Source organism: Lemur catta, chromosome 8 (assembly GCF_020740605.2).
Source record: "Lemur catta isolate mLemCat1 chromosome 8, mLemCat1.pri, whole genome shotgun sequence".
Lineage (NCBI taxonomy): Eukaryota > Metazoa > Chordata > Mammalia > Primates > Lemuridae > Lemur > Lemur catta.
The window spans coordinates 53,085,463-53,112,586 of NC_059135.1; the positions used below are offsets into that span (position 1 = coordinate 53,085,463).

General features: G+C 39.0%; 2 non-coding genes across 2 annotated transcripts; one reads left to right on the forward strand and one right to left on the reverse strand.

Moving 5' to 3' along the window:
- Positions 1-2,846: 2,846 nt before the first annotated feature.
- On the reverse strand, positions 2,847-2,950 carry LOC123644209. Its single transcript, XR_006737033.1, has one exon. It is a non-coding gene; the product is annotated as a U6 spliceosomal RNA (small nuclear RNA).
- Positions 2,951-13,041: 10,091 nt separating this feature from the next.
- Positions 13,042-13,103, forward strand: LOC123644227. The gene has a single exon (XR_006737046.1). It is a non-coding gene; the product is annotated as a U7 small nuclear RNA (small nuclear RNA).
- Positions 13,104-27,124: the final 14,021 nt, after the last annotated feature.

Sequence of the window (27,124 nt, forward strand, 5' to 3'; positions counted from 1 at the left end):
TGTATGTGCTGGAAAAAATGTATTTCATACTGTGTTTCATCATCAACAAAGTTTTCAAGGTACTGTACTAGAGAATGTGCCCAATAAGTCTTGTACTGATGTTCTCTCATTTATTCGTTCAGTCAAAGATTGCTGAATGGCTATTATGCCAGGCACTATTCTGAGTACTGGGGACACAAAGTCCAGGGAGTTTATGTTCAAATAACATAGTGTCAGGTGTGATGACTTCTGAGAAGAGAAATAAAAGCAAGGTGAAAACTAAAAGCAGGATAAGGGGCTAGGAAATGAAAGAGATACTCATTTAGATAAGAGAAACCAGAGAGTCTTCTCTGAGGAAGTGATACCTGATCAGGAACCTGAACAAAGTCAGGGAGGAAGCCACAGGAAGAAGAGGAAAGTGCTGGTTTCAGACAGAGCAGAGCGAACAGCTGGCTCAAAGGCTGTAAGGCAGCGCACAGCAAGGAGCCCCGCACTCCGGACTACAGAGAGCTAGGCGAAGAGGGAGAGAGGCCAGATCACTCGGGGCCCCCTGGATTTATTCCAGGTATGGTGGGAAATCATTGAAGGATTTTGAGGAGCGGAAAGACCCAATCTGACCCCGTGGGCTGTGTGGGCTGTAAACTGACAGGGAGCCAAGACTGAAGTCTGGGACACGTAGCAGCTCCTGGAGGAGAAAATGGTGGCTTGGACTGGGGTAGTTGTGGCGTCGCGAGAAGTGGTCACATTTAAGATATATTATTTTGAAGTTAGAGCTAATTGGACCTGAGGGATGAATAGTTCATTCATATTAGTATTGTGTATCATAGTAAAATATTACAAACAACCTTCATGCCCCTAAGAAGGGAAACGGATATGTGAACAGTGGTATATTCATACAGTGGAATTTGAACAGTAGTTCAAATGAATGGCAAAGCTTACTTGTACTAAGGTAGAGAAATCTTAACAATGTTGAATGAAAAAGAAAATTGCAATGGATCTGTAACATATACACTTTATGCAAATTTTAAAATCGCAAAACATACCTAAGTCATAAAAGGATAAAAATATGGGCAAGCAGGATTGTATAGAGGTTAACTGAGGAGGAAAAGATGGGGGAAGGAAGGGAGGGTAGGGCCTTTGATGCTATCATTAATGCTTTCTTTAAAAACAGAAACTGGAGTTCATGTGACCAGCCTGAGCAACACAGCAAGACCCCATCCCTACAAAAAATACAAAAATTAGCCAGCTGTGGTGGCACATACCTATAGTCCCAGTTATTCGGGACACTGAGGCAGGAGGATCCCTTGAGGCCAGGAGTTTGAGGTTGCAGTGACCTATAATGACGCCACTACACTCTGGCCCTAGTGACAGAGCAAGATCTTGTCTCAAAAAAATTTAAAAAATAAAAATAGAAACTGTATGAAGCAATTTGGCAAATTGTTACATGTGGCAAATGCCAGTGGTGGGTACATGGGTGTCTTGTGTTATATTTTTACTTATGTGCTTTTCTTTGTATCTGAAACATTTCATAATTTAAAATGTTTAAGTTTTGAAAAGTTTGTCCTGCCAATCTATGTATATACATATTTGTAGTGTTAAGTATGCAGTTCCTTTACAGGGTCCTACAAATGAGAATGCAAATTTGTCTTGCAATTTTAGGTGCCTCGTAAAGGTTTTAAGCCACTGTATTAATCACATGCTGGTAAATATTTTCATTTTAAATGAAAGACACAAGATGAGTAAGCATGGAAAAATCAGTGTGCAGGGAATGATGCAGGTCCAGGCAACAGCAACAGGGAAAAGAGAAACATTTCATAAGCACATAGCTGGTGTATACAGACAGTATCTAGCATGAGGGCTGTGAATAAAACAGGTACTCAATTAATACTTATTTCCAACTAAAATGATTGTGGAATTTTAAATCTATAAAGCATTCTAAAATATCAGCCTCTTGTTGAAGAACTTTGAATTTCTTGGGCTACTATGAACTTTAAGAATTGTTGTGTGTTGCCCTGTAGCTTTTATTCACCTTGCAGAAAGAATTTTGTTTCCTAGTATTAAGTTTACAACATAACCCTGAGGGTCTGAGCACTCGGCCCTTGCATAATGAGGTGAACTAAAGTCAAACTGTAACTCAGGGTGATTGGTTTTAGGACAAAGAATGCAACCACTAATTAGACATATCATTTTAGATGAGATTTCAAAACACCGCTAATGTCCTAGTAGATGTGCTGCTCTCTGAGTCTCGCACACCCATCTTTCGGGCAGTGTAACACGAACCCAAGCAGCTCTGTACACCAGAGCTTTGAATAGACCAGACACACCTGGAGATAAAGGGCTGGAGCGTGTTCACTGTGTTTGTGGATACAGACAGGTTGCAGTCTGCTAGGCCACAAATCTCTATTTTAAAGAACCCCTAATTATCGGTTTACCTCCTCGTGCCTGCTTTCAGGATGCATAAAGGCAGAAAACCTAAAAGGCCTAAAGTTATGCTTCCATTGCCAAAAGCCACTCTGTGGGAGGGCCCAGCCCATTACCCCGCCTCCGTTTCCTTCCCAAATGCCTGCTAGCCAAACTGTATCGGTATGTTTGCTTTTGATTATATGTCAACATTGTTTAAAGTAGGTCAGTTTGCTGACATCCAACACTTGATTAGAGAAACGAATATGGAAAAATGAATACATATCTGGCCTTCTTTAGCAAGAGGAAATATCTATTTTTTCATGGCTGAGCATTGTCCATTGTGAAATATAACTGCTGATAGTAAGCATTGGAAAGTCAAGCTTTAATTACTGAATTAGTCAGTTCCAACACTATGGAAGCTGAATTATTAATACAACCAAAACCTAACTCTGCCTTTTTTTTTTTTTAATATGGAACACTTCACAAATGTGTGTGTTATCCTTGCGCAGGGGCAATGCTAACCTCTATATTGTTCCGATTTTAGTATATGTGCTGCTGAAGTGAGCACCTGCCTACTTTTACCATCCACAATTCCCCTCTGATGTCTTCTCCCTTCCATAACCTTTTTTTCTTTCTTAATTTGCACTTGGCAAAGTTTTTGTTTGTTTTTACTTAAGAGTATTTTGTTTTTAATTTGATCATCTCCCCCTCTGGAAACACCCCAAAAAGCCATGGGCTATCCCCTTTAGGATTAAATGAAAGAACTGTAAAAATGGGGAAGCTTTTTCCTGTTTCAGCAAGAGTAGCATCTGCAACTATAAGAGTCACCAAACAGACCCTCACTTGTGCCTGAGGGCACGATGGGATGATGTGAGTAGTAATAGCAAGGTGCTTTGCTGGTGAAGACCGCCAGGCAGAGGAGCAGAAAAGAGGCACCGACAGACATCATAGGGGCAATTTAGTGGCAACCAAGGAGATCACAGGCACCTCTTGGGCTAGGATTTGAAAGGCTTAAGGAGTTTGGGTTTCATCCTGAAGGCAATAGGGTTATGAGCAAAAGAACAATATAACAGAATTTATATTTTAGAAAAATAGCTCTGGCAGCTGGGTGAAGAATATGCTGGAATGGGGCAAGGCTGGATGCTGAGGAAACAGGAAGTTACTCCAGCAATCTAGATGAGAAATGATGAGGGCCTACATTAATATTTTTCAAATGGGATTAGAAGGCAGGATGAGCATGCAACTGGATATAAGAGATATTAAGGAAGTCAGAGAGAACAAGAATATAACCAGCAGGAGAGGAGTGTGAAATGGTGGGAAAAAAGAGATTTAGAGTGCTGTCATAAAAGAAAGAGAATCTCACTGGCGTCCTTGAAAAACAAGCCAGTGAACTACATTCATAATGCTATATGAGTTTGGAGGTATATTTTTTAAATTATGTGAAAAACTGAAAACCATGATTATGATTCCAATAATCCAACAGAAGTTAGGAGTAAAAGTCCAACATTGGTTTCCAGTTGGAATGATGTAATTACTAGAGGAATAAAGTATAAGAAAGGCCCCATGTTAGTGGACCTCCTGTCTGTAACCATCCGCTGTGTGCCCAGTGCTGTGCTAACAGACAGGAACTGAGGGCAGGAACACAGGGGATCTGGTTTTCATGGGGCAAGACCCACAGTGAGCTGAGCTCATGCCTACAATACTTTAATTCTTAGAAATTTATTTTTTAAATTTCCTCATTCATTTAATAGATACTTATATACTTAATAAACTTTATAACTTTAATATACTTTAACAAGCATTTAAATAATAAATACTTAAGTAATATACCAGCAATGTTGATGTCAGTTAAAAGTGCCATTTAGTCTGTATGTTGTAGCATGGCAAGAAGGAATTGGAGCAGAACTAGAGATGGAATTGATATTGCCAGGAGGCTGTGTACTCTAAGACTGAAGAGCACACTTTAATATTACTCCATGATATCATCTCTAAATATAGTAGCTTGATATGCTTTTAGGAGACTTTTTTGTTTCCTAACAAGGAACAGGAATGTGAGCTCATGATTATAAAAGTGGTATTTGAATTATGTTGGCCTAGGGCATCTTTGAAACTGTAGAATGGGAAGACATATGTGTTTTTTCAGGCTCAGTAAGAATATCTAAAATATATTAAGCACTTCAATGTATGTCAGACATGTACTTATTTAATCCTAATGCCAATTTATGAGGGAAGCTTAGATTATTATCTCCATTTTATAGATAAGGAAACTGAGTTACAGAGAGATTAACTTGCCCAAGGTCATAAAACATGTGGTAAGTGGCAGAGCTACTTTTGAACTCAGGCAGAATCTACGTCTTTACCGTTATGAGCCAGACAGTGTCTGAATGCCCAGCCCCAGCAGCTTAAGCACCACATTTGATATGTGATAATGCTCCCCAGCTCCCGGCCATCAAGGATTGGCTGCCTGACCTAGTGGCTGCTGATCCACAATACCTTAATGCCCTCACATACACGTAGACAAGGTGAACTAAGCCAATCATTTTCTTTTTCTTGGTTTAATTAACCTCTTATTAATACCAGGAGAAAATACCGGCCGATGGTGAGACTGAAGGTGAAACCATGCCCTGAGTCCATGGCAGGCCAAAGCTTGCTGTGAGCCAATGTTATGAGGAAGCAGAAAAGACAGAATGGCTAGTGAGGAAGCTTGGTTGCATAAGACAGTGTTGAGGAGAATTATCCAGAACTTGGAAAGTTAGAAAGTATAAAAACTGGTTCCATAGGTCATGAATACTAGTTGGAAATTGGTAAGGCCTAGTTATTCTGGTTATTGTCTTTCAGAATGAGGGTTTGAAAGATCCAGTGTAGCTTGTTATCAGTGCTGTGATGGTATTCCCATCTCTACTGTTGGAGCCTGGTCGAGCTGGTTCTATCTGAACTCCTCCTTTAAAAATTAGAGACTAGAAGTCTGGATATGGGTTGTATTAGTTTCCCAGGGCTGCCATAACAAATTGCCATAAACTTAGTGGCTTGAAATAACATAAATTTATTATCTCATGGTTCTGAAGACCAGAAATCTGCAGTCAAGATGATGGTAGGGCTGTGCTCTCCTCCAGAGCTTCTAAGAGAGACTTAAACCTTAAAAAAATAAAAAGCCATACCAAGACATATCAAGACATATCATAATTAAACTTCTGAAAACTAAAGACAAGGAAAATATTTAAAGCAACCAGAGTAAAAGGATACCTTCCAGCCTGAGCAAGAGCGAGACCCCGTCTCTTACTAAAAATAGAAAGAAATTATCTGGCCAACTAAAATATATATACACACAAAAAAAATTAGCCGGGCATGGTGGTGCATGCCTGTAGTCCCAGCTACTCGGGAGGCTGAGGCAGAAGGATCGCTTAAGCCCAGGAGTTTGAGGTTGCTGTGAGCTAGGCTGACGCCACGGCACTCACTCTAGCCCGGGCAACAAAGCGAGACTCTGTCTCAAAAAAAAAAAAAAAAAAAAAAAAGGATACCTTGCTAATGGAGGGAAAATTAAAATGACCGTATTTCTCATCGGGAACCATTAAGGCCAGAAGGAAATGGCACAATATTTTTACAGTGCTGAGAAAGAGAAATGTCAACTCACAACACTATAAGCAAAAAAATATCCTTTAGAAATAAAGGGGAAATCAAACATTCTTGGATTAAAAAAACTAGAAAAATTTGTGGCCAGCAGACCTATTTGAAAAGAACAGCTAAAAGAAGTTCTCTAAACAGAAAATAAATGACAAAAGAAGGAACCTTGGCACATCAGGAATGAGTAAAGAACATATTAAGGAAAAATATGGATAAATACAATAGGTTTTCCTTCTCTTTAGTTTTGAAAATTATGTTTGATGAATGAAGCAAAAATTATAACACTGTTTGATGTGGTTCTAAAATGTATGTAGAGGATACATTTAAGGCAGTTATATTATAAACAGGGGAAGGCAAAGGGATGTAAGAACATTAAGGTTTTATACTTCACTTGAACTGGTGAAATGAAAACAACAGTAGATGTGATAAGTTATGTATATATAATGTAATAACTAAAGCAAACACTTAAAAAGCTATACAGAGAGGCTTGGCGTGATAGCCCATGCCTATAATCCTAGTGCTTTGGGAGGCTGAGTTGGGAGGATGGCTTGAGGCCAGGAGTTCAAGACAAAGCTGAACAATATAGCAAGACCCTGTCTCTACAAAAAAAAAAAAAATTAGCTGGGCATGATGGGGCATGCACCTGTAGTCCCAGCTACTCAGGAGGCTGAGGCAAGAGGATCACTTGAGCCCAGGAGTTTAAGGTTGCAGGGAGCTATGATGTTGCCACTGCACTCTAGCCCAGGCAACAGAGTGAGACTGTGTCTAAAAAAAAAAAAAAAAGCTATACAAAGAGATAGGCTAAAAAACACTTTACATAAATCAAAATGGAATTCTAAAAAAATGTTCAAATAACCCACAGGAAGGGGAAAACAAATAAGAGAAACAAAAAAAGGGAAAAACAGAAAGCAAAAAATAAAATGACAGACTTAAGCCTTAACATATCAGTAATTACATTAAATATAAATGTTCTCATAAATATGCCAAGTAAAGGATACAAACTAGCTGGGTGGATTAAAAAAATATGACCTCGCCAAGAATGGTGGCTCATGTCTATAATCCCAGCACTCTGGGAGGCTGAGTTGGGAGAATTTCTTGAGGCCAGGACTTGGAGATCAGCCTGAGCAAGAGTGAGACCCCGTCTATACAAAAGATAGAAAAATTAGCCGGGCATGGTGGCATGCGCCTATAGCCCCAGCTACTCAGGAGGCTGAGGCAGAATGGCTTGAACCCGGGAGTTTGAGGTTGCAGTGAGCTATGATGATGTCACTGTACTCTAGACTGGGCAACAGAGTGAGACTCTGTTTCAAAAAAAAAAAAAAATATATATATATATATGTATGATCCTGCTATATGCTATCTAGAAGAAATTTACTTCATATATATAGATATTGGATGGAAAAAGATATGTAATGCAAACATCAATAAAAGGAAAGTAAGAGTGGCTATATCAATATCAGATAAAGCAGAATTCAGAGAAAAAAAATTAACAAAGACAGAAAGGGACATTAGATAATGATAAATCAGTCAATCTACCAAGAAAACATACTAATCTTAAATGTGTATATGCCTAGCAGTAGAGCTGCAAAATACAAGAAGCAAAAACTGATAAACCTGGAAGGAGAAATAAATCTATAATTATAGTTGGAGACTTCAACAGTCTTCTCTCAACAAGTGATAGAACAGCTAGACAAAAAGTTAGCAAGGATAGAGAAGAACTCAACATAATCAACCAGTAAGATCTAATTAACTTTTATAGAACACTCTGCCCAATAACAGCATAGTACACATTCTTTTCAAGTGCCCGGTAAACATAATCAGGTATATCATACTGTAGGTCAAAACAACAAACCTTAAGAAATTTAAAAGAATGTAAATCATACAGAGTGTGTTCTCTTGACCATGATGAAATCAAAGTAAAAATGAATAACAGAAAACTGAGGGAAATTTCCAAACACTTAGAAACAAAGCAGCCACTTCTAAATAAAACATGATAAAAAGGAAGTTTCAAGGGAAATCAGAAAATACACAGTACTAAATGAAAATGCAACATATCAAAATTTGTTTATATTGTCTATATTTGCTATATAGAAAATCTCAAACAATCTGTAAAAAACCCCAAAACCCTTCTAGAATAAATGTGTTAAGGAAGATTGCAAGAAATAAGGTTAACATTAAAAAACTCTCATAGACATTGGCCTAGGCAAAGAATTTATGAAGAAGACCCCAAAGGCAATCATAGTAACAACAAAAATAAATAAATGGGACCTAATCAAATTAAAAAGCTTCTGCACAGCCAAGGAAACTTTCACGAGAGCAAACAGACAACTTACAGAATGGGAGATAATATTCACATGCTACATATCCAATAAAGAGCTCATAACTAGAATCTATATAGAATTCAGGAAAATCGGCAAGAAAAAAAATCAAACAACTCTATCAAAAAGTGAGCAAAGGATGTGAACAGAACTTTTCAAAAGAAGATAGACTAATGGCCAACAAACGTATGAAAAAATGCTCAACATCTCTAATCATCAGGGAAATGCAAATCAAAACCACAATGAGATATCACTTTACTCTAGTGAGAATGGCCTTTATCAAAAAGTCCCCAAACAATAAATGTTGGTGTGGATGTAGAGAGATAGGAACACTCATACACTGCTGGTGGGACCGCAAACTAGTATAACCTCTGTGGAAAGTAATATGGAGATACCTCAAAGAGCTCCAAGTAGAACTATCATTTGATCCAGCAATCCCATTACTGGGCATCTACCCAAAGGAAAAAAAGACATTCTATAACAAAGACATCTGCACCCGAATGTTTATAGTAGCACAATTCACAATTGCAAAGATGTGGAAACAACCCAAATGCCCATCAATACATGAGTGGATTAATAAAATGTGGTGTGTGTGTGTGTATGTATGTATATATATACACCATGGAGTTCTACTCAGCCACAAAAAACAATGGTGATTTAGCACCTCTTGTATTATCCTGGATAGAGCTGGAGCCCATTCTACAAAATGAGGTATCACAAGAATGGAAAAATGAGCATCACATGTACTCACCATCAAATTGGTATTAACTGATCAACACTTATGTGCACATATAGTAGTAACATTCATTGGGTGTCGGGCAGATTGGTGGGGAGGAGGGGATGGGTATAGTCACACCTAATGGGTGCTGTGCGCACCGTCTGGGGATGGACATGCTTGAAGCTCTGACTCAGGTGGGGCAAAGGCAATATATGTAACCTAAACATTTGTACCCCCATAATATGCTGAAATAAAAAAAATAAAGATAAACAAATAATAAAAAAAATCAATTATGGCCAGGCACGGTGGCTCATGCCTGTAATCCTGGCACTCTGGAAGGCCAAGGCAGAAGGATCGCTTGAGATCAGGAGTCTGAAACCAGCCTGTGCAAGAGCGAGACCCTGTCTCTGTCTCTACAAAAAAATCAGCCAGGTGTGGTGGTGCATGCCTGTAGTCCCAGCTAGTGGGGAGGCTGAGGCAGGAGGATTGCTTGAGCCCAGGAATTTGAGGTTGCAGTGAGCTATGATGACACCACTGTACTCTAACCTGGGTGACAAAGCAAGACTCTGTCTCCAAAAAAAAAAAAAAAAATCAATTGTATTTCTATATATGAACAATGAACATATGGAGACTGAAATTAAAAATACATTACCATTTACAATAGTACCAACAAAAAAGAAATATTAATACTTAGGTGTAAATCTAACAAAATATGTAAAGGACTTTTATTTTGTCAAACTACACAATGCTACTGAAAGAAATTATAGAAAATATAAACAAATGAAAAGAAATACTGTGTTCTTGGATTGAAAGACTCAATATCCTAAAGATATCAATTCTCAAATTGATATACAGTTTACACAATTTCTACCCAAATCCCAGCAAGCTTTTTGTAGGTATGAAAGGAAAAGGAAGTAGAATAGTTAAAACAATTTTTAAAAAAGAATAAAGTGAAAGAAATTGGTCTACCCAATTTTAAAATTTACTATAGAGCTAGAGTAACCGGAGTGTGGTATGGTGGAAGGATAGACACATAAATCAATGGAAATTCTTTTGAACCCAGAAATAGGTCACCACAGATATGCTTAACTGACATTTGACAAAGGTGTGAAAGCAATTCACTGTAGGAAAGATAGCTTTTTCAACAAACAGTGCTGGAGAATTGTACATCCATAGGCAAAAAATGAACCTCAATCCAAGTCTCATAACTTACAGGAAATGAATTCCAAATGGATTATGAATTTAACTGTAAAATGTAAAACTATAAACCTTTTAGAAAGAAACATAGGAGAACATCTTAGGACTTAAGGGTAAGTAGAGTGTTCTTGGACTTGACATCAAAACATAATTCATAAGAGAAAAATTGATAAATTGAACTTCATCAAAATGCTTTATTCTGCAAAAGATCCTATTTGGTCTATGAAAAAACAAGCTATAGAGGATGTTGGCACTTTAAGACAGGAGTCTGCCAACCTCCTCATTTGCTGGCAAATTAATAAACTTCTCTTTCCTTCTCAAATAAAAAAAAAGAGAGAAAACAAAAAACAAGCTGTAGTTTGTGAGAAAGTATTTGCAAACCACATATTAGAGAAAAGACCAGTATCTAGAATATATAAATATATAAAGAGCTCTAAAAACTCAACAGTGAATTGGTAAACAATCCAATTAGAACAAGTAGAACTCATGAAGAAGCATACCACCAAAAAGAAAAAAAAAAGATGTACCAATGGTAATTAAGTACATGAAAAGATGTTTGGTATCATTAGCTATTAGGGAAATGCAAATTAAAACAAGGAGATATTACTACATAACTATCAGAATGGTTAAAATAAAAAATAGTGATATCACCAAATGCTAATGAAGATGTAGAGAAACTGGATCACTTATACATTGCTGGTGGGAATATATTAATAATATGAGACTCTGGAAAACATTTTGACAGTTTCCTAAGAAACAAAACATAAAACTTCCATATGACCCTGCATTTGCATTACTGAGCATTTATAACAGAGAAATGAAGACTTATGTTCACACAAAAGCCTGTACATGAGTTTTCATAGCAGCTTTATTTCTAATAGTCAAAAACTGAAAAAAAAAAACCAAAAACTCAACTGTCTCTCAATGGATGAATGGTTAAACAAATTATGATATATCCATACCTTAGAATACTAGTCAGTAATGAAACGGAACAAAGCACATATACATAAAACAACCTGGATGCATTATGAGAATTTTGTTGAGTGAAAAAAGCCAATCCAAAAAGGTTATATGCTATAAGATTCCATTTATGTAACAGTCTTTTTTTTTTTTTGAGACAGAGTCTCACTTTGTTGCCCGGGCTAGGGTGAGTGCCGTGGCGTCAGCCTAGCTCACAGCAACCTCAAACTCCTGGGCTTAAGCGATCCTACTGCCTCAGCCTCCCGAGTAGCTGGGATTACAGGCATGTGCCACCATGCCCGGCTAATTTTTTCTATATATATATTTTTTTAGTTGTCCAGATAATTTATTTTTATTTTTAGTAGAGACGGGGTCTTGCTCAGGCTGGTCTCGAACTCCTGACCTCGAGCGATCCACCCGCCTCGGCCTCCCAGAGTGGTAGGATTACAGGCGTGAGCCACCGCGCCCAGCCTATGTAACAGTCTTGATATTAAAAAATTATAGGAATTGAGAAGAGTCTAGTGGTTGCGAGGGTCAAGAACAGGGTAGAGGTAGGAGGGAAGTGGATGTGGCTATAAAAAGGCAACACAAAAGATCCTTGTGGTGATGAAAATGTTCTGTATGTTGACTCTATCAATGTCAATATCCTGGTTGTGAAATTGTACTATGGTTGTACAAAATGTTACCATTGAGATAACTGGGTACAGGGTACATGGGATCTCTATTTTTTTTTTTTACAACTACCCACAAATCTATAATTATTTCAAAATTAAAAGTTTAATTAAAAAACGAGGCTAAGCATAACAATACTGAACAGTTGTCTATTAAGGCGTAACATAAAGATTCTGTCCATAAAGCAGCCCAATTTTTTTTTTTTGCAAAGACAAATTAAATCAGATATCATAAGAAAAAAACTTGTGTATCCTGCTTCAGTAATGGTGGGGAAGCTCCTGTGGGACCAACATTCCTGGACAAGATCTAAAAGACAACTACCTGAAGGCACTTGAAAGTGACTAAAAATAGGCAGGAACTGCAGACGTGTTTATAGTTGAAAGAAGGGAATGGTTCTGTCCCTCTCCTGTTTTAATGGATTTGCATTTGAAGGCAGTCCTTAATTGGCATCAGACAGGTCAACTAAACCTCCAATAGAAACTTACAGTCTTACTGGCTAGAACAACCAGAGGAAAATTTAAAGTGGCCACAGCAGCTGGAAACTGAGGGGGAAGATCTCAGAAAGGAGAGTCATAGAGGGGTAGTCTCAAATTTTGCAAAAGACTCTACACTTAAGAATTCTACACATAAACTCTGCATAGATCTCCAGCTGATCTCTAAACTACATATGCAGAACATATCCAAGTAGTTCAGCCGGGGACAGAAGAACTAATTAGATATTTTGTCTGCTGCCAACTGAAAGGAAATTTGAGTTTAGAGTTTGAGACAAGCCTAGTTAGTTAACTTCCTGTTAAAGCAAACAAGCAAGACTCTTTGGGAGAATAGAACAGAATCCAGAGTCTCTACAATGTATCCTTTACAATGTCGTAAATAAAATACAAAAATTCTGGACATAGGAACGCTAAGAAATTGTGACTTAGAGGCAATCAATGCAGTCTGACCTGAAGATTCCCCAGATACTAAAATTAGCAAACAAATATTTTTAAAGCAGCTATTAAAACTATGTTCAAGAGCATAAAGGAAAATATCTTATAATTAGTAAACCAATAGGAGATGTCAAAAGTATTTCTAAAAAGAACCAAGTGGAAATTCTAGAGCTGAAAAATAAAATAACCAAAACAAAATATTTAATGAATGGGCTTAACAGAAGATTGGAGATGATATAAGAATAAGTAGTGTTACAGCTGTTTTAGAATTTGTCTAGCATGTTTTCTGGTTTTCACCAGAAAACCCTAAGAAAAAAAAAAGAATAAGTGAATATAAAGGCAGATCATTAGAAATTATTCAATATGAAGAACAGAGAGAATAAAGATTGGAGGGGAAGGAAAGAGAATAAATAGAACAAGAGCTTAATGACCTATAGGATGATCTAAAAATTTCTAACCAGAAGAACAGAGAATGGGACAGAAAATATATTTGAAGGAATAAGAGCTGAAAAGTTTGCAAATTTATAGATTCAAGAAGCTCAGCGAACCCCAAGCAGAATAAATACAAAGAAACCACATCTATGGTGTCGTGGTAAATTTTCTGAAAACCAAAGATGAAGAGAAGAATCTTAAGAATATTTTAAAAATCAACACCTTATATACAGGGGATTACAATACCAATGACTACTAACTTTTCATAAAAAGTAGTTGTTATTTAAGTATTCCAAAGTCTACATTTTAGATGTAATTCACCTTTAGCATACCACCAACCAAAAAGTGCAGTTGGACATCTGTCCATGATGCCAGGCTCTTAACAGAATTATTGGGAATTTTTTCTTCAGTCTCATGCTTCAAAATTGATCAAAGAACCAGTTACTCCACAGTAGACTCGCAAAAACCTAGTTGCTTAAGAAACTAAAATGGTGCCTTCATTATATAAATATTAGCACCAGGTTGTCACATCAACCCTTGAAAAGCCAGGATAGAAAGGACTGATAGCAGAGAGTTTAGAAAAAAGATAGCTGATTAAATTGGATTATCATCCTTATAGCCAGCCCCTTCTAATCTCTAGCCAATGCTGTCTCCCTGGGGGTTTATTTTCTTTATATTCTTTGGATAACAGAAGTGTTAGTTTTCAGGTGATATTGACCTGATCCAGGACTAGAGTCAGATGACTTAAAAGAAAATTTTATAACTCCCTTCAGGATCAAGATCAATGTAGAAAAAAAGAAAAGGGAACAATAGATATTTCTGAAATTGAAGAAGTTTTCATCAGAGACATTCAAACAAATGAACTTATAGAGCTATTTTAAAGCTATCTTCACAATGGTTAGAAATAGAAAGCAAAAATCAAATATAAAACATAAATCAGAAGTGGAATTGAGCATGTGATACTGATTCTTACAAAATTTAACAACCTATAAGGACAAAAACATCTCAGGGGACCAAAGATAGAACCTCTTAGAATGGCTGTATTCTCAACAACCTTTTACATTAAAGTTGTAAAACCTGATTCTAACAGTGGCATTGAACTGATGGTCTTAAGCCTTTGAATTTTCAAATCTATATTTCTTATCCTGACTTCTCTAGATTGCCATTCACCACTGTCTCATGGGCAGGGGAAGTATGTTACTGAACAGTATTTTCCTAAATTCAGTCATTCCAGCCCTGTTGTCTCATGTTTTGCCATAACTGTATAATCTTTGTACTATTATTTCTTATTATTTTCATTTAAGTTGACTCACCTTTTTTACTTGTATATAATTTAAAATCATAGCTACAATTAGAAAGGCAGTGTAATTAGCCATCAATAAAATGATAGATAAATAAATGCAATATAAAACATAATTATTATGTTCTAACTAGACATTGTTTTTTTTGCGTCTGACACCCGTTCTTTCTTTGATAAAACAAAAAGTATCCAATGTTAAATAACATTAACAGCAGACTGAGGCTTTCTCCTTGATATCATTAGAAAGATTTTTAAAGAATTAAAAGAGAACCAACATTTTGAAAAAGAAGAGAATGAGGAGGAAAAAAGTGGGAATAATAAAAATAGTTATACTCAAATATCAACCAAAAAATTTTTCAATGTCATTTAAAAGAAAATGGAAGCTTGACTTTAATTGAATGGTACAAAAACCAAATCTATTCCTTGAGTCATGCTCTATCTTGACTTTCATGTTGCCTTTGATTATTCTTTGAATAGAAAATAGCATATTTGCAATGATAGGAAGTAAATTAAAATAATCAAAACAGTGACATTATAAAATTCTGTAGAGTGCAATAAAAGGTCCTTATATTTGGTAGAAATACTTCTGGTTAAGTTTGATTTTTTATTTGGCTGACAATATACCAAATTTAATTTTATTTAAGTAGAATTAACTACATTTATTTTACTTTGAGAAAAGACAAGTTTAATACTTCCTTTTAAATTTTGAATGGGGTGTATAACTTTTGCAGACTTAATAAGATTAAACTAACAACTACTGGCAAAAATTTCTCTAAACAGTCAATTAACTTTAGATTGAGCCTTGTTCTACCTAAAAATTTAAAAGTCACTTTATAGAGATCACTCAAAAAGAGAATTAAATAAAGTCTATCAAGGAGAGAGAGAGAGAGAGGGAGAGGGGGAGAGAGAAAGAAAGAGGGAGAAAACATAAAATCAGTTCTTTCTAAAAGTTTACTGGAGTATATAGGGTGAAATGGAGAAATGTAATTGTTTTAAAATTTCAAATTACTGGCTGGGCACGGTGGCTCATGCCTGTAATCCCAGCACTTTGGAATGATAGCTTGAGCCCAGGAGTCCCAGGAGTTCAAGGCTGTGGTGAGCTATGATGGCACCACTGTGTTCCATTCTGGGCGACAGAGTGAGACCAGAAAGAAAAAAAAGAACACTATTTGAATATGAAGTCTGAATTAAAATATATAGTTATTGTTAAAAAAAAAAAAGAGAGAACTGAGAGTTCCAATGTTGATAAGTTCAGAGTAGCTAGTACTATGATAACTCTCTCACAGAAAATAATTGTAAATTCTAGGCAAAATGTACCCAACTATTTGAAGACACTTGGCCCAGGGGAGGGGCCAAAAGCAGGCAGGAGCTAGAGGGGATTTCAAGCCTTACAGTAAGGGAACCACATTCACTGGATGAGATCTACATTTATACTGATTTTTCCATGTTTTGGCAGCATGGGGCAATTAGAACTCAAGCAGAAATCTGCAGTCTTATTGGTGTGGGGTGTCAAGAGGCTTGATTTCAGAGCTGCAAGAGTGGCTGGAAATCCAGGATGAAATCTGAGAAAGAAAAGGGCCTAGAGGAGGGAGTCCCCACATCTGCATATAAACTCCTGTGAAATATTTGTTTGACCACCCCCAGCCACACCTGTGCGTGTGCAGAGACTCCTCTCAAGGTAGGCGGTGGAAAGCAGAAGTTGGGGGCTGGAAGAGCTGAGCAGGTATGTCAGCTGCTATCTACTGCAGGAGAGAAAGACGTTGAAGTTTGCGTGCTGCCAAGGTAAAGAGGTTAAGTAAACGCCTTGCTCTTCAAACAGGCTCACACTGGAAAATCATAAAAATCAAGACTTCACAAGTTTAAGGTGATCAGCCAGTTGTTTAATTGACTGCAGAACAAAAATCAGTACTCTTCAAAGAAATATAGTGGAAAGCAAAGCCTCTACAAAGTATTATCCACACTATATCCAGTTAGAAATATGAAGTTACTAGACATGTGGAAAAATAGGAAAATTTGACGAAAGCAAGAAAAAAGTACAACATGGAAACATACTCTGAGAAGACTCAGATGATGTAATTAGCAGACAAGGATTAACAGATGTTATATGTAGATTCAAGAATTTAAGAGATTAACAGATTGTCATAATGAGTAAACAGATGGGGAATATCAACAGAGAAGTAAAAACTGTAAGAAAAAATAAATTGTAAATTCTAAAACTAAAGGTACAATTGCTGAAATAAACAATTTACAGGGTGAATTTAGGAAGAGATTGCAGACAGCCAACGAAAGAGTCCATGAACTTGAAGACAGATCAATATAAATTATTCAATCCGAAGAAAACAGAAAAAAATTTATAAAAGAAAACAAATCCTCAATGACTTATGAGACAATATCAAGCAAACTGTTAGTAATACACACGTAATTAATGTCCCAGGAGGAAAAAATAAAAAAGAGTAAATGAGGCAGAAAGTAATTTGAATAAATACAATAGTCCCTCCTTATCCTTGATCAATCAGTTCTAAGACCCCTTGTGGTGCCGACAATCACAGATAGTACCTGGTATGGTTTAACTCTGTCCCCCAAGTCCTCAATGCAGCAGCACTGAGAATGGGACCCTTAAGAGGTGATTAGGTCATGAAGGGTCTGTCCTCACGGATTAATGGCATTATCTCAGGGTGGGTTAGGTATTGCAGGAGTGGATTCCTGGTAAAATGATGCATTTGGTTCCCTTTTCTCTTGCTCTCTCTGGCCATGGTATAACAGAGGGAATGGCCTGAAAAAAATGAAAAAAACAACAAAAATGTTTTCTGTCTCTTTAAAACATCCCTCACTCCTTTTGGAGAACTAGGACCTACATCCCTGCCTCAGGCCAGTGGTGTCAAGGGACAATGTCTTTTGTTCTTTTTACTATAGGAGATGGCTCAGCAGAACTGCGGGGGGCTGGGGGTGGAGGTACAGGGGGTCCAGGTGGGCATCAGAGAGGTTGTCTTCACTGGAAATGGGATGGTTCAGAATATAGCCTAAAGCTGAGAACCCACCCTTTAAAAACTCTGTATTTCTGCTTATGATTAGGAAAATTCATCCTTTAAGACAGGAGTCTGTCATTTTCATTTGCCAGCAAATTAATAAATCTCTCTTTCCTTCTCCTTAAGTCACTTGTCCTCATTCTTCTGATGTGGCCTCTGGGACAAGTGCTGAGCTTTTGGTAACAGACTTGGTGTCTCTGGGTGGGCCCACCAGCTCCACAGTAGAATGGCACCCTGTGACTGCTGGAAGAGGCAGGGAGCAGCCCCAGGTCAAGCCATGGGCAGGAGCATCACCTTTTTGGGTAAGAAAATAAGAGATTCTCCCAGCAGCTGCCGGGGCCTGTTGAGCTCTGGGGAAGTCCTGTCTCTTTCTCCCAAATGTATGCAGCTCCAACCAACCTGAAGTGAGTTAAGGGGAAAAAAATGGATTTGGGAAGAGTTACAACAGCCTGGGCCATTTATAAGTAAGTTCCCTGGGATGCCAAGACCCCAATTTCAGAGGGGGTTTCAGACCTCCCTGTTGGATTTGTTTGGAGGCGCCGTTTGTGGGTAGAAGTCATGGGGTTGAGTGGAACGAGGGAACCTGGTTTAGATTGAGCTCATGTGCAGTTCCCAGGGAAGCAGGGGGGATTGGGAGATGTTGGTTCTCATCAGACCTTCCTGTGGTCTGAAAGAACTTGGTTCTCAGTTGTCCCCTTTGGATTAGGAGATGTTGATTCTCATGTGAGAGAATTTGATTCTCAGTTTGTGGTTCCCATTTGGTAAGCCCCTGGCATTTTGCGTTGAAAATTCTCTGTATTGTCTGTGTCTGTTATTTGTAAATTTTGTTACAACATAAAAAAGTTCTGTCTAAAAATCCCTTGGAAAAAAATTTGGCTAAATGGTCAACTTATAGCTACAAACCTGTGTGTAAAGAAAATGATGTTGGCCGGGCACGGTGGCTCACGCCTGTAATCCTAGCTCTGGGAGGCCGAGGCGGGTGGATCGCTCGAGGTCAGGAGTTCGAGACCAGGCTGAGCAAGAGTGAGACCCCGTCTCTACTAAAAATAGAAAGAAATTATCTGGCCAACTAAAAATATATATACAAAAAAGTTAGCCGGGCATGGTGGCTCATGCCTGTAGTCCCAGCTACTCAGGAGGCTGAGGCAGTAGGATCGCTTAAGCCCAGGAGTCTGAGGTTGCTGTGAGCTAGGCTGATGCCACGGCACTCACTCTAGCCCGGGCAACAAAGTGAGACTCTGTCTCAAAAAAAAAAAAAAAAAAAAGAAAATGATGTTGTTGTAACTCAATGTACATGCTGGAGTGTGAGGAGAAGAAGTGGCTGTTAAATGAAACTTTAAATTATTACGCTGTCTTACAACTGAGATTATTTTGTCAAAGGTCAGGTAACTGGGTCGAGATCCCATATGTGTTGGGTTATTGGGTATGAAATGCGCCATTTCCTTAATTCTGAGGTCGGACATTTCATATTTGATGACCTAATACACTCTTAAAAACCTGACACAAAGTTAATAGTACAGGAGAGACCTACTGGCCTGGGTGGGATAGTCATGATACTTTGTTTTAAACAGTCCACACCAGTTCTGGACCTGCTGCTGGGCTCCAGCCGGAGCAAAGCGCCACATGGGATCACAGCCCGCAGACCAGGCTGGACGGTGGGGACCGACCAGCGTGGCCCAGCACACACCGCTGCCGCCACCATCTTGGTGCAGTGAGAGGGTCGGGGAGGGCATGACTCAAACTCTTCAGTCCCACACCTACTAAACAATGACTTGGATTTCAAATGGTCTCTTCTCACAAGAATCTCATTTGGCCAGAGGACACCCATAACCAGAAGAGGACAATTTATGTACAGTTAGTGTGCTTTTTGTAAAAAGAAAAGACATTAAAAATAATTGCCCCAAATTACAAAAGACTAAGAGAACAAATAGGTTTTTTTAAGTCCAGGACTCAGATGGTGAAAGAAGAGACCTGGCGCACCCCACCCCTCCGCCTCCAAATATCCCCATAGGAGCCCTGGATGAAACTGACAGTGGGGATTCGAGTGGTGCCAAGCCACACGGACAAAAGCAGTGCAGGGAGACCCCTTTCCCCAGCCGCGACACCCTCCGCCCCCACCTGCTGCCCCCAGCACTCTGAGAGCCAGGCAGGGGCAGTGCGGGAGGGCCAGACAGAAGTAAAACAGCCATAGACAAGCTGAGAAACTTAAATGGTATCAGTTACATTTAAATGACAAGATCCTGGGACTAAAATGGTCTTGCGGTGCTGCTTGACTGTGTTGGGGGTCTAAAAGGACTCTCTTGCTCTGTCTGATGGGAGCTTAGTGAGATTTACAAAACCTACAATTGGACAGATTTACAAACAACAGGGATGCCTAGGAAAGGCGTCTGGATCCCAGACTTTGGACTTATGGTAAAGCCCCTATGCAGGGGAAAACTGAGGAATTAGCCTTAAAGTCTTAGTATAAATACTGAGGGACATCCCAGGCCAATGACATACTTCTCAAAGCCACTGAACGATACTGTGAGAGGGTGGCCTCTTCGCCTCTGGTCAGTAACAGCTACTTGTGAGTTGTTATTAAAGACTGTGTTTATTCTCAATCCTGCCAGTTTTTTGCCAGCCAAAGAAAATGAGCCTTTACAGCAAGACTGTTGAACGATTCTGGAGGCTGTGTGTTCTAACGGAATGGATCTGTCGGATCAACTGATGCCAGAACAAAATTGAAATCTTTTCACTGACGGGAACAGCTTTACAGACAATGAAGGGCTGGATATGCGGTGATCATGGCAGTGGCATTGCCACCTGGGATTTCAGCCCCCCAAAGCTGAACTAATTACTTTAACCAGAACTCTTCAGCTATCCAGAGGGGAAAAAAAACATTTCTATGGACTAAATATTTATACAGACTCCAAATACACTTTTATGATTATATATACCATATATATATATATATATATATATATATATATATATGGTGCCATTTAAAAAAATAGTGGTCTCCTAGTGACAGAAAATAAAGATATTAAACATGCCACTAAAATAACGGCCTTGATACAGGCCATGGCTGAGCCCAAACAGTTGGCCAACATGACAAGGAAAAGTCAAGTCACTGACAGAGCTAAGGAAGCTACTAAAGGTGATCTATTCCTCAGGGCCGTACTAGATTTGGATCCCCCTTAAAACTAAAGACTGGGACTCTGACATTTGAGATGACACAGCTAAGTAGAGACAAAATTCTCATAGACTTATTCTCCTACCCGAAACTTTGGTTTGGCCTCTTATGAGACACACACATAAGTACACACGTTATGGACATATTGCCTTAATGGATTAGGGGGACCTCATTTGGGAAGACCCTGTTTACAACAAACTGTTTATACACTTGAGGCTGTCCAAGTACAAAAAAGCAACCTACAATGACTAAGAATTTCGCTCAGATGCCTAAATTTATATTAGTAAATACCTTTTCAGGCTAGGTAGAGACTTATCCTACCCAGATGAAAAGAGCATCATCTCAAGTTACCAAAATCCTTCTAAAAAGCCTGGAGCTGCTCCCTGGGTGCAGGGCCTTTGCACATGTACACCAACATGAAACAAGAACAAGCCTCGAAAGATGACGAGCTGATGGACATCAGGAGTCCAGGGAAAGAGGCCAAGCAGATGGAGAATGACACACTGGTAATAAAGACTATGGACAGGCAGCTGCAGAGACAGCTGGACCGCTCAAGGCATCACCATGTTTGGCTACCCCATGATAGTGCCTACTGGGGACGTCTTTGCTTCCCGCCATCTGCACCTGGATCTGCTGCACAATGTCCTATGGCCCCCTTAAACTTCTTCCAGTGAACCCCCCCGGTGAAAACCTGGTAAACCATTTCTCCAAGACTAGACACAATGGACTCAATAATCCCACAGATCGTCAGGATGTTCATAGGTTCCTCTCATCCATACAAAGTGATAATTGACCCTCTTTATAATGAAGATAACCCAACAAGTAAGCCAAGTCCTATATCTAAAATAAAAATTACATACATCCTAGAATTGATACAGAAAAGTGAAATAGAGTATTGCTACTTGTCCTTCTCTGGATAAAGATAGCCCTCAAAAACAGACTTAGGTTAAGCCCTTAAAAAATAGTTTATGAGAGACCCTTCCTAAAACCCTGAGATAAGTATAACATAACCATAAATTAAAAAAAAACCAAAATAAAACAATATGTGAAATGAATGGGTCAGGTACTAACCACTATACATGAGTTTGCCTATACGTGAGTTTTCAGGTCCCCACCCTGGTTAAAAACAAAAAAAGTAAAAGAGACCCTATAAATTGCCTCTAACAACTCACACCTTATTAAAATTGTCAAAAATAAAACTTTGGATCCAACACACCAAAATAAAGAGGTGTCCCATAAAAGGAGAAGACCCAAGCCCCCAGGGGCGGGGCTAGCCTTTAGGCCATCTAAAGTATCTGTTTGAAAAAATAAAATAAAAATGTTTACATTTTTGTTAACCTTTATTTGATTATTTTTTCTGTCTATAAAATAAAAAGGCAACTCCTTAGTGAGAATTTCCCTGGGCTATCACCTCTTCTATTGATTTGTCTTACTGCTGGGTTTGTTATCCTAAACCTTGTTTGGTACAAGTATTTCTATCTATAATTTCTAAATTTACAGAAGCCAGTCTCTCAGATCACCTACAGGGCACAAACAATAGTTCTATACTCAGAGGTCCCATGTTTCTTTCTAACCCAGCCCGATATCAGACATTGGGTACAAGGCAACAGTCCATTTCACCTTGTCAATCCTCACTGTTATAATTGTCACTTATGACTTTTTCCCCCGACAATGTTATTATAACATACTGCCAAAACTTTACAATGATATACGTAAAGATGAACCTTCCATCTAAAACATTGCCCCAAATTAACAGAAAATAGCTCGATGACTAGGTCGCTACTCTTCCCATAAATATAAAAAATAAAATTGACAGGGGGAAATATGTAACAAAATAATTGCCTCTCCCCCATAGATATAAAAGAGTAAAATTAACAGTGAGAAATATGTAACAGAGGGAATGGCCTGAAAACACGACAAAAATGTTTTCTGTCTCTTTAAAACATCCCTCACTCCTTTTGGAGAACTAGGAGCCATGCAGGGTTGATGTAAGGGATCAAAATATGTCACTTTGACATAAAGATTATTTTGAGCTGGAGGCAAATGAGAATCATCAGATGCAGAAAGAAGGCTTCCTGGAGCTCCCCTTGTCTGACTAAAAGCAGAAACTTTTGAAAAGTGAGGACTGTCATCAACCCCCTCGCCCAGGCAAGAGTCATGGCCATGGAGGTGACGGAGCGTTGATGCCGAGGTGGACCTGCACAAACCTTACCCCGTCAGTTCCCCCACGTATTTGCTTTCCTACAGTTTTCCATCCCTAGAAATACAACATCTTTTACCTTTGTCTTGATATTTCTCTAAAACACCAAGAGTACTTTAGAGGGGTTAGAGTATTTGGAGGGGAGTGTGGGGAGGCGGGGCTCAGGTGGTGATGCGGGCAGCAGCTTCCTAAGAGGCCACAGGCCTGTACCGCTGCCCAGGGGCTTGGGGACCATAGTCCTAGACTGTCCACACCCTCATCTCAAGAACAGCCTCCTGGCCCTCCCTCCAGCACTTACTCCCTATTACCGCCGAGTCCTAGACCTCAGGGTCCAGGCTTCACCCTCTCAGGCCGGCAGCCTCAGCTCCCTCCCCTGTGCTGCTGCCCCTCCCACCCACAGGCCTTCATTGGCAGCTGAGAGTCCTTGGGAAACAATCATAGGACAAGTAATTGAAGCTGGATTCTCATTGCTTCTGTTCAATGCTTTGTAGGGTTCCAGGTCAGTTCTGTTAGAAGACAAAACTACAACAACTGTAGTTAAAGATCTAATTGGTTTTTTTTTTTTTTTTTTTTTTTTGGTGATTCATGAATCTAGACAGCCTCCATTCTACAAAACAGAATGAGAGCTCCCACTGGACGATGGCAGAACAGCAGTTTTGTAAGGTGGGAACAGGGAGACAGAACAATAGAAAAAAAAAGCTGATTGGTGAAAGCTGTCAGATTACTTCAGGTTACTTTTTTGTAAAGATAAAAGCAGAGGGGACTTCTATTATTGTGCTGACTCAGGTAGGCTGGAATCTCCTGTTTTCAGGGGGAAAAGCCCCCATCTGTTCTGGGATCTATGTGCTGCTGTTAGTTTCACTTTGATTATGTGACATTTAGCATGAGTGACTCCATGCTAAATGGTCTAGTCTGGTCTGGTCTGGTGGGGCCTAGTGCTGGAGCTCAGTCCAAAACAATGGCATCCCATAATTTTTGTGTAACAGTTTCTTTGTTAAATCCTGCCGAGGCTCATCCAAACCATCTGCCCTTTTCATCCTGCTATTCCTCCTCCTCCTCCCCTCTCTTTGGGCTGAGGATCCCACCTCTGACTTCAACAGGAAGGTGCAGTTTCCCACCTAGGTTCCCCCTACAAACACCTCTGCAGTTTCATGTATTCTTAACTCCACCCTCCACCCACCCCATCTTCTTATTTAAGACTATTTTTCTCCCTGTATATGGTTCAGATCAGAGTTCTCCAAGTCTGGTTCCCCGGCCAATGGCTTTAGCAAAGGCCTTGGAACTTATTATAAAATTAAATCATCACTGGCCCCCCACCCCAGGCCAGCTGTGGGATGGCCCCCGCAGGCTGTTTTAACAAGCCCTCCGGCAATGCTGGGACAGCTGGTGGAGACTCCTCCGGTGTAGATTTCATCCTCTGAGGATTTGCTTGTTCTTTCATCTGTCTTCCTTCGTTCTCTTTTTTCAAATAACATTTCCCCTTCTGGGAATTTATCCTAAGGAAATAGGCCAAAATGAGACAGTTTTATACACAGGTGTTCATTACTGTATTATTTATAACTGGAAAGATTAGAAACAAGCCCAATGTCTATGATGGGGAAATTATTAAGAAAGGACAATAGAATATAAGCAGCAAATTAAAAATGATGCTTATTAAGTTTTTAAACACACAGGGAAAAGATTATGGTATAATGTTAAATACAAATGTTAAAAGGGAATTATGAAATTGTCTATAAAGCCTGGTTTAAAATGTTGGTTTTAATACCAGAAATTAGCTATGCTTTCTTCTTAAAGCTGAATAAAACCACAGTAGCATGGTTTCCTTTGTTATTTGTTTATTTTTAAAGCAGAAAATCACAAGGACAAAGAGGGAAGAGGAGACGACGGCACCAGCATTTTAGGAGCTGGAACAATGGTGGAATGGTGGACAACTTGGGAAGATGGATTCCTTAGCCAGCAGTGAGGAACACCATGAAATAGACCCATTTACAGGGCAGAATTCCCCAAAGACTCAGGAACTGGCAACAGTGTACATCTTTCCGAATAATGGAACAGGTGAGCTACTAACATAAGGAATCATTGAAATTTGGTTTAAGGAGCAAGATGGAGCCCCATGTCCCTTCCCCACTGGAGCCATGGAGTGGCTGCCCCTCCCCCAGAGGACTGGAGGTTTATTATCTGCAGAAGGCAAGATAAAGTGAGGGACTTCATACTTGAAAACAGGTGATTAACAACAGTTCACTTGTCAAATATTAAGGCTCTAGCTTCTACCCTAATTTGGCTTTCAGACCCTCTGGCTGCCAGGCGAGTTGGGAAACTTTTCTGATAATTCCAAAAGAGAGATCTGACCAGGAATTCCTCTAGAAAACAGCACCACCTCTCCCAGTGCTTTTTTCCATGTGGGTGACAACACATTAACTGGGTCATGAAATCAATTTAGTATGTGGTGTCCATAAAATACTACTAGAAAAAAAATCAGATTGTATTACTTATAAAAAAGGGAAGTATTGCTGAGGTATTATAAAAAAGTAGGGTGAAACTTTTGTTTGATACACACAGAGGGTTGATACTCACATACATAGAGGTATTATGTAAAATAAATGCATCTTACTATTGACTTGATCAAAACATTTTGAAAGCCATTGCTCCAGTTGAGCAAGGTGGTTCATGCCTGTAATCCTAGCATTCTGGGAAGATTGCTTGAGGTCAGGCATTCAAAACCAGCCTGAGCAACAGTGAGACCTGTTCTCTACTAAAAATAGAAAAAATTAGCTGGCAACTAAAAGTAGAAAAAATTAGCTGGGCATGTTGCTGTACACCTGTAGTCCCTGCTACTGGCGAGGCTGAGGCAGGAGGATCACTTGGGCCCAGGAGTTTGAGGTTGCTGTGAGCTAGGCTAATGCCACGGCACTCTACCCCAGGTGACAGAGCAAGACTCTGTCTCAGTAAAAAAAAAAAAAAAAAGGCTTTGCTTCATGGTGAGATTACAGTTGACAGTTCAGAGTTTCTATCAACTTTTCTTCCTCACTCTAAAAGATGATTTTGGATGAAAGCATGGAATATTAAAGACGAAGAAAACAAACTACAAAAATAGAGAAAAAGCAACTTGGAGAAAACAGAGACTCCTCAGGGAAAAAAAATAAACATTACAAAAAAAAAGACTGCATCAATATCCTCAGAGAGATAAGAAGATATTAAACAAGAACAGGGTGCTATGAAGAAGGAATAGTCAGAGAACAACAGAAGAAAAGCTTTTCAAAATAAAAAATCACAGAAATGAAAACCACAGTAAAAGAGTTGGTAGATAGACTTAGGGAAATCTTAGTCATCTTTGTGTCCCTTTCTAGATCCACACTCTGTACAAATCAAATGATAATGAAAAATGTGTTAAATGACTGACTGAATTAATAACTATAACACAGAGAGGTTAAGTGATCACCCAAGGTCACACAGATAATTTACAGAGCTGGGAATGTAAACTGGGTCACCTGATTGAGAAATCTCTCTACGACACTAGAATAATGCAATAAATGTATCAAAATATTTAAATGTATTTTATATTATTAAGCACATGTTTTGTTTGCCTTTTGACATGTGGTTGTGAGGAAAGAGCAGGCTGAATGGCTTTGACATTTGAATACTGGTGTTTTTATTGTGAATCATCATAATCATGTTACTGAAAGTTTGGGTGGTACTTGTCCCTGAGGCTGAATCAATGGGATTGAAGAATGAGGACAAGAGGTTTGAGGAAAAGGAAAGAGAAGTTCATTAATTTGCCAGCAAACGAGGAGGATGGCAGACTCTCATCTTAAAGAACCATCATCCTCCCTTTAAGCAGACATACAGAGTTTTTAAAGGGGTTTTCAGTGGTTGGACATGGCTTTGGGCTATTATTTGACTACAGTTGGTGGTTTTGGTTGACCTTATATCCAGTGAAGATGATCTCGTGACCTTTGCCCGGATAATTCTGTTGAGCCATCTCCTGAGGTTTAACATACTAGAAAACAAAGAAAAAAAGAATATTTTTCTGCCCCTTTGATGACTGGCCTTGTGCAGGAATGCAGGTTTTAATTCCCAGAAAGGGTAGGGGATTTTAAAGAGACAGCCTGTAATACATTTTGCCCCTTTGCAGACCTTTACCTCCGTTACGATGACTTCAGTCGGTGGATGGTGTCGGGGCTCTCTGCCTGTCTTTCTCAG